At 47.5% G+C, this 8079-nt stretch overlaps 1 long non-coding RNA gene across 2 annotated transcripts; it reads left to right on the top strand.

Annotated features, from left to right (window-relative positions):
• The first annotated feature begins 5240 nt into the window (after positions 1–5240).
• LOC127297637 (uncharacterized) lies at positions 5241–7117 on the top strand. 2 transcript variants are annotated; one of them, XR_007849327.2, is made up of 3 exons: positions 5241–6023; positions 6338–6441; positions 6840–7117. It is a non-coding gene; the product is annotated as an uncharacterized lncRNA (long non-coding RNA). The 2 variants fall into 2 exon arrangements; XR_007849316.1 differs by lacking the exon at positions 6840–7117 and having other exon boundaries at positions 6338–6579.
• The last annotated feature ends 962 nt before the right edge of the window (positions 7118–8079 follow it).

Here is an 8079-nt window from a genome sequence, read left to right as displayed (position 1 = left end):
ACTCGAAGACAAAGGAGTCAACTGCAACAGAATGAAGAATCCAATCAAAGAAGTCAATGGAGTCAACTTCTGCATCAGCTATAATGGAAACCTAGACTAGTAATAGAAGGGAACCTTTCCCTAATCCTAGCACCTAAGTAGCTAGAGTTCTATAGCAAGCCAATTAGCTCTTAAACTTGAGTTAGCAATAAGATAGACTACGAGTCGTTCTTCTGGAGCTTTATTTGAAGTTTTACCTCACTGTATAGTAGGAGGTTGTGTTGATCTTATGTAAATAGTTCGTGTGTACTTCTATAGACATACCTTGGACTCGCATATGTTTCTGTTGTACCACTCTGAGAGATGTAATATGAGTGGAACGGTGTTTCACTTGTGTTATGTCAACGACTTGTGTACTACACCATGCAGTGGTACGCTGGGTCATCATAGTCATCCATAAATAAAAAAAATAAAAAACTAAAGTACATGTGTAAACAAAAGAGAAGAGGGATGATCTTCCTTGCTGGTAGAGATAGCGTCCTTCATGGGAGCCGCTCTTTGAAAGTCTGTTTGATGAGGGGGTTAGAGTGCCCACTATCATTCGTTGACAACAACAAACACCTCTCAAAACTTTACTTTTATGCTCTCTATATGATTTCAAAACATGAAAAGCTCTAGCACATGATTTTATCTCTGCTTCCCTCTGCGAAGGGCCATTCTTTTACTTTATGTTGAGTCAGTTTACCTACTTCTTTCTGTCTTAGAAGCAAACACTTGTGTCAACTGTGTGCATTGATTCCTACATATTTGCTTATTTGCATTCATCATACTACTTTGTGTTGACAATTATCCATGAGATAAACATGTTGAAGTTGAAAGCAACCGCTGAAACTTATATCTTCCTTTGTGTTGCTTCAAAACTTTCTACTAAGAATCTATTGCTTCATGAGTTAACTCCTATGCAAGTCTTATCGATGCTTGTCTTGAAAGTACTATTCATGAAAAGTCTTTGCTATATGATTCAGTTGTTTATTCATTGTCTTTACCATTGCTTCGAATCACTTCATTCATCTCATATGCTTTACAATAGTATTGATCAAGATTATGATAGCATGTCACTTCAGAAATTATCCTTGTTATCGTTTACCTACTCGAGGGCGAGTAGGAACTAAGCTTGGGGATGCTTGATACATCTCAAACGTATCTATAATTTCTTATGTTCCATGCTACTTTTATGATGATACTCACATGTTTTATACACACTTTATGTCATTATTATGCATTTTCCGGCACTAACCTAATAACGAGATGTCGAAGAGCCAGTTGTTGTTTTCTGCTGTTTTTGGTTTCAGAAATCCTACAAAGGAAATATTCTCGGAATTGGACGAAATCAACGCCCAGGGTCTTATTTTTCCACGGAGCTTCCAGAAGACCGAAGAGCGTACGAAGTGGGGCCACGAGGGGCCGTAACCATAGGGCGGCGCGGCCAGCATGGGGCCCGCGCCGGCCTATGGTGTGGGGCCCTTGCGCCACCTCCAAATCTGCCCTTCCGCCTACTTAAACTCTCCGTCGCGAAAACCCTATTACCGAGAGCCACGATACGGAAAACCTTCCAGAGACGCCGCCGCCGCCAATCCCATCTCGGGGGATTCAGGAGATCGCCTCCGTCACCCTGCCGGAGAGGGGAATCATCTCTCGGAGGACTCTTCATCACCATGATCGCCTCCGGACTGATGTGTGAGTAGTTCATCCTTGGACTATGGGTCCATAGCAGTAGCTAGATGGTTGTCTTCTCCTCTTGTGCCATCATGTTAGATCTTGTGAGCTGCCTAACATGATCAAGATCATCTATTTGTAATGCTACATGTTGTGTTTGTTGGGATCCGACGAATATGGAATACTATGTTATGTTGATTATCAATCTATCATATATGTGTTGTTTATGATCTTGCATGCTCTCCCTTGCTAGTAGAGGCTCTAGCCAAGTTGATACTTGTAACTCCAAGAGGGAGTATTTATGCTCGATAGTGGGTTCATGCCTCCATTTAATCTGGGACAGTGACAAAAAGTTCTAAGGTTCTGGATGTGCTGTTGCCACTAGGGATAAAACATCAATGCTTTGTCTAAGGATATTTGTGTTGATTACATTACGCACCATACTTAATGCAATTGTCTGTTGTTTGCAACTTAATACTGGAAGGGGTGCGGATGCTAACCCGAAGGTGGACTTTTTAGGCATAGATGCATGCTGGATAGCGGTCTATGTACTTTGTCGTAATGCCCAATTGAATTTCACACTACTCATCATAATATGTATGTGCATTGTTATGCCCTCTTTATTTGTCAATTGCCCAACTGTAATTTGCTCACCCAACATGCTATTTCTTATTGGAGAGACACCACTAGTGAACTGTGGACCCCGGTCCATTCTTTTACATCGAATACAATCTACTGCAATAATTGTTCTTTACTGTTCTTCGCAAACATCATCTTCCACACTATACATCTAATCCTTTGTTTACAGCAAGCCGGTGAGATTGACAACCTCACTGTTACGTTGGGGCAAAGTACTTTGATTGTGTTGTGCAGGTTCCACGTTGGCGCCGGAATCCCTGGTGTTGCGCCGCACTACACTCCGCCACCATCAACCTTCACGTGCTTATTGACTCCTACTGGTTCGATAACCTTGGTTTCTTACTGAGGGAAAAGTTGCTGCTGTACGCATCACACCTTCCTCTTGGGGTTCCCAACGGACGTGTGCCTCACGCGTATCATATCTGTCTCTTGTGGGTTATATTGTAAACCTGTTGTAATGTTACTACTCGTGGTAATTCCTCCGGCATCACGTGTGTGACTTGTCGCGCACGTCGTGTCGGAGGGCGTCTCTGGATCGATATCGTGCGGATTTTGGCGGGTTCGCTGGGATCCTCATGGTACCGGTTTCGGGGCGTCACATCCAAGCTCGGTGGGAAATTGTCCGTCACCCGGCAAGAACATGGTCGCTGAAGACCATGCATGAGGTGATAACATGCTGCGCGATCATGCACAAGATGATAGTTGAGAACGAGCATCCTGATGGCCGCAATGAGCATCAATGGGATTTCCTAGGTGAGCTGATTGCGCCACTCCCTGGTGCATTATCCCGGGAGGACTATCTACATATGAATGTAGAAGTCACTGACGAGAACATGTGCAAAAGGCTGCAGACGGATCTGATTGAGCATCAGTGGGAATTGGCTGGCCATGAAGGTCATGCCTAGAGGAATACCATCGTATTTTCATGTAGACTTTTTAAAATTTGGATGTAAGACTATGACTTCGTTGAAACTCTTTATTTTTTGTTTTTAAACTTCATATTTCATGCCGACGCGAAAATGCGTCGGGCCGCTGGAGGCACCCCAGGTGCTCTCCAGCGGGCGCGACGCAAATCGGTGTCTGCGAGCGTCTGTTTGCGTCGCGCGGCGGACGCGAGAAAGACCGTTTTTGTCTGCGCGTCCGTTTGCGCCTGGGGTGCCTCCAACAGCCCGACGTAATTCCGTGTCGGCATGAAATATGAAGTTTGAAAAAAAATAAAGAGATTCAACTAAGTCATAGTCCTTATTACATCCAAATTTTAAAAAGTCTACATGAAAATAAGATGGTATTCCTCTAGGCATGGTCTTCATGGCCAGCCAATGCCCACTTATGCTCAATTAGATCCTTCTGCAGCCGTTGGCACACGTTCTCGTCAGTGACTTCTACATTCATATGTAGATAGTTCTCCCAAGATAAAGCCCTAGGGAGTGGCGCAACTAACTCACCTTGGAAGTCCCAGTGGTTCTCATTGCGGCCATCAGGACGCTCATTCTCAACGATCATGTTGCGCATGATCACGCAGCATGTCATCACCTCGTGCATGGTCTTCAGCGACCATGTTCATGCCGGGTGACGGACAATTGCCCACCGAGCTTGGAGCACACCAAATCCGCGCTCCACATCTTTCCTGCAAGCCTCTTGCATCTTGGCAAACCTCCTCGTCTTCTCGGAGTTTGGATTATGGATAGTCATCACCAGTGTGGCCCAGTCAGGGTAGATGCCATCAGCAAGATAATATGGCTTGTCATATTCATTTCCATTGATCTCATAGCTCACCCGGGGAGCTATGCCTTGCATGAGCCGGTTGAAAACGGGTGATCGGTGCAACACATTGATGTCTTTGCTGGAATCGGCCATGCCAAAGAATGAATTCTAAATCCATAAATCTTGAGATATGACAGCTTCAAGAATGACAGTACGCCCCTCTGCATGCCTGCTGTACTGACCCTACCATCCAAATGGACAATTCTTCCACTCCCAGTGCATGCAATGTATGCTGCCAATCATTCCTGGGAACCCTCTAAACTCGTTGATAGACAACAACCGCCTTGTATCCTCAACAGTTGGCTCCCTACAGTAATGCTGTCCGAACACGGTAATCACGACTCGGCAAAACCGGTACATGGACTCAAGGCAGGTGCTCTCACCCATTCGAAGATACTCATCGAATATATCAGCAGCCATTCCATATGATAGCATACGAATAGCAGCGGAGCATTTTTGGTAGGAGGTGAAGCCTAGCGCACCTGTTGCATCGGGCCTGCATTGTAAGTACGGGTCGTAGTCTCTGACGCCCCGGAGAATGACCAAGAACAACTCCCTTGACATCCTGTACCGGCGTCATAACATTTTTTCCTTGAACACCAGATCGGTGAGGTGGAAGTAGTCCTTGTGGAGTCGGAGCTGCCCTTGCACTCTGTTGCGCGGCAGATTTTTTGAGCGGCCCTTGATAGAGCCCCGGTGCACCGGGCCCCTCATTTGAAGTGAACTCGTGGATCATGGAAGCCGCAGTAGTTGCCAATGTCTGCGTCGACTGATCGGACTCCTCGTCGGAAGACGAGTCAACGACCTCGGCGTGGAACTTCTGCAGCATCTGCCACATGTCCGTCTACGTGGGAACGAAGTGTGGATCAATGGCCGCGCACAATAGCGCCGAAAACAGGAGATAAGGCGTCCTTGTTTTACGTGCTTTTTATTTGACTAAGAATTACTTCAAATATATAAAGATTATTTGTATGAAATTAGCATCATTAGAAAGTGATTTTCAATACGAATCCAACGATATTAATTACATATAATATAATTAAAATTATGTTGCTTAATTTTTATGGTCAAAGTTCGTTTTGGAATACACGTACGCCTTATTAGGACGGAGGTAGTACTTTTCTTTTGCACGGCTGCGTAGCGTTGACTGTTGGATAGTCCTACCCTCCTCCCCTAGCAGAGCTCTCATCTTTCTTCCCCACCCCACCACCACATCCCCCTTCCACCGGACGAGGGCCTACACGAGGCCGCGCGGCCGCTCCTTCTCTGCCCCTTCTTCCATGCCGCTCCTCTCTTTCAGATGGCGTGGGAGTGCCGGGGAGGTGGGGTGGGACAAAGATCGCCGAACGAGCGGCTGATGTAGAACCCTGCGCCCCCGTTAATGGAGAGGAAGTGGTACAACCAGAAGTCCTCCAGGTGTGACGCGCCGTCGCGGACGCGAACAATGTCGGACACCGTAGCAGCGGCTTGCGAGCCTGTGAGGGGGCGGTGGAGGGCAGATCCGGAGTGGCCGTGGTAGCCGAGCCAGGTCGGGGCGGGCCCTAAGGATCCTGCACGGGGCTAGGCTCCCGGTGCGGCTCGGCGCGTGGTCAGATGCCATCGCCATTGCAGCCGCCCCTCGGGCTGGTCAACGCTGGGGCCGCTTCCGCCTCAGGCTGTAGGCCTGTAGCGCCATGAGCGGCCGGAACGATGGCCACTGCAGCGGTTGCCGGGAACGAACGCCGCGTCGACCTTCTGCTGGCTGGTATATAGTGCCGCGGAGGCCGAGGCGCTGACTCACGGGCGCGGGCGTCATCGGTGCAGATTGCACGATGGAGCACCGACCTCCACTGCTAGCATGAAGGAAAAGTGAGGAGGCAGCTGCACAAAGGTGGAGTTTCGTGCTATCGGGATCAAGGGCGGCGGGGCAGTGGATTTATCCAGCGGTAAGAACAGCAGGTCGATGTTCTGAACTTCCATTGTCTATTCGATTGATTTCCCATGTTAAGTAGTGTTCTGTCAATCGAAGTCATTAATTGATACTATTTTGTTTTCTTTCTACCAGCAGAAGTATAGTTTAGGATCATAGGTATAATGTGAATTATGCAAATCTAACCAGGAATTATCGGTTGGCTGTATATCATTTTCTTTTTTCTATTGTAGCATCTGGCATGCAAACTAGATCATTTTGTCAAGCATTGTAGTGCAAAGTGCAAACAACTTAGCTTGTATGTTTGACTGATGGGTTCATTTTATGCAGGTGATGCTCCTCGGTCACAGTGAATCCTATCTGCAGGGCAATGCGATGCATGTCAGATTAGCTTTCAACCATTTTGGGGAAGCACTCATTCATAGTATTTCAAGGTAAATTCAGTAACTAGAAGATTATGTGTTTTGAAGCACCGGATGCTGAAGATATCCCCAATGCACATTAGTGCAGCTGTGTTTGTGTATGTCCAAACTTGTCTAATTTGATCGTGACCATGATTCTTCTCTTCTCAACCTGATGGCCTCTTTGCTCTTGGTAGATACAAGCTAGAAGAAAAAACTTAAACGCAATCAAATTTATAATGGGATGGACACGCTTTCATTTATTTACAAGGTCAACCCAGGCCACATTTTACGTTGTCAATTTTAACAACTGATCAACTACTATCAATCTCCCATTCAGATTCCTACAGAAAAAGGTCATTTCGTCCTAATTTTCTGGTGTGATTATGTTCATAATAATATATCAAAACCTGTTTGACCAACTGATGTAGCCCCGGTCACCGACGTCGCTACACCAAGACCAACAAGTCCCCCAAGTGGACCGATGACACGAGGCCGAGTCAAAGCGCTACATGATAAGGTGAACTCACTCCTCACTACCCTTGATCTTGATACCCCATTGGACGGACTGCTACCTCAGGCCGATATGCTTTGTGTTATCAGATATAAACCTCGAGAGAAGGACGTCGCAGCAGACCCGAAGATGGACGAGGAAGGAGGAGGAGAAGAGTGGCCGCCGAAGGACTCCACTCAGGACCGGCACTGCCGGCCTCCGTGCACCGCAGATCGCGGCTGCTCACCGGCACTGCTGGGCCCCAAGCCACCGCATCGCGGCCTACTCGCACCGGCATCGCTGGCCTCAGACACCGGCTGCCGGCCTTCCAATGCAGACGTGACCGGCGCATCGCCGGCCTCGGACCAGCGGCATCTGCGCCTCACCGGCACCGCTGCCAACCATCACGCTGATCGCCGGCCAAGCCCTGTTGACTTCATCTCAACCGTTGATTTCGCATCTATGGACCAGGATAATTTATGTAGTGCCGATTTTACCCCTGTACGAATCTGGACCTATAAGTACCTCACCCCTTCCTCCGCATTAGGGTTAGACTTGTTTTGAACTCAAACCTAAATTTGAGCTTAGTCTCCCTTGGGTATCATCCCTCCGTAATCAAGGCACCTTGGTTGTTGATTTGGAACTTGTTGAGTGAGATTCTAGTACAAGATACTCTCTCTCCCTCACCAAGCTCTTCTTCTCCAATCCCAATCTCTCCCTGGGAATTCTACCGCGTGTCTCTTCCTCGGAGATTCTATTGGCGTGGTCCATCGAGCCACGGAGGTAAGCATCGGGTGTATCGGGGTGTGTGTGTGCGTGAGTCTCGGAGTTCCTCGTGTTCATCGCCGTGTTCTTCGTGTTCCTCGCGTTTTCCCATCTTCCCCTTGGTTTCGAAGTCAATCCGCGAGATCGGGCCACACACGGGGTCTTAGACCTCATCATATGGTATCGCAGCTCTTGGTTACCGCGGATTTGACCTCCCACCCACCCGATTTCGTCCCTAGAAAATTTTCCAAAAAATCCCCAAAAATAGCCCCAAATTGCCTTTTGACCGATCTGTGATTTGGTTGCGTTTTGAGTGGTTTTGATCCATGGATTTCGTGCCCCTCCGGTTGATCTACGTTTTCCCCACTTTCTAGACCTCAATTCCATCGATTTCGACGTTTTGGTCGAATTTG

The sequence above is a fragment of the Lolium perenne genome, chromosome 1 (genome assembly GCF_019359855.2).
Source record: "Lolium perenne isolate Kyuss_39 chromosome 1, Kyuss_2.0, whole genome shotgun sequence".
In the NCBI taxonomy this organism is placed as follows: domain Eukaryota; kingdom Viridiplantae; phylum Streptophyta; class Magnoliopsida; order Poales; family Poaceae; genus Lolium; species Lolium perenne.
Note: the sequence above shows the minus strand (reverse complement) of the source record. Positions and strands in the feature narration are given on the sequence as shown.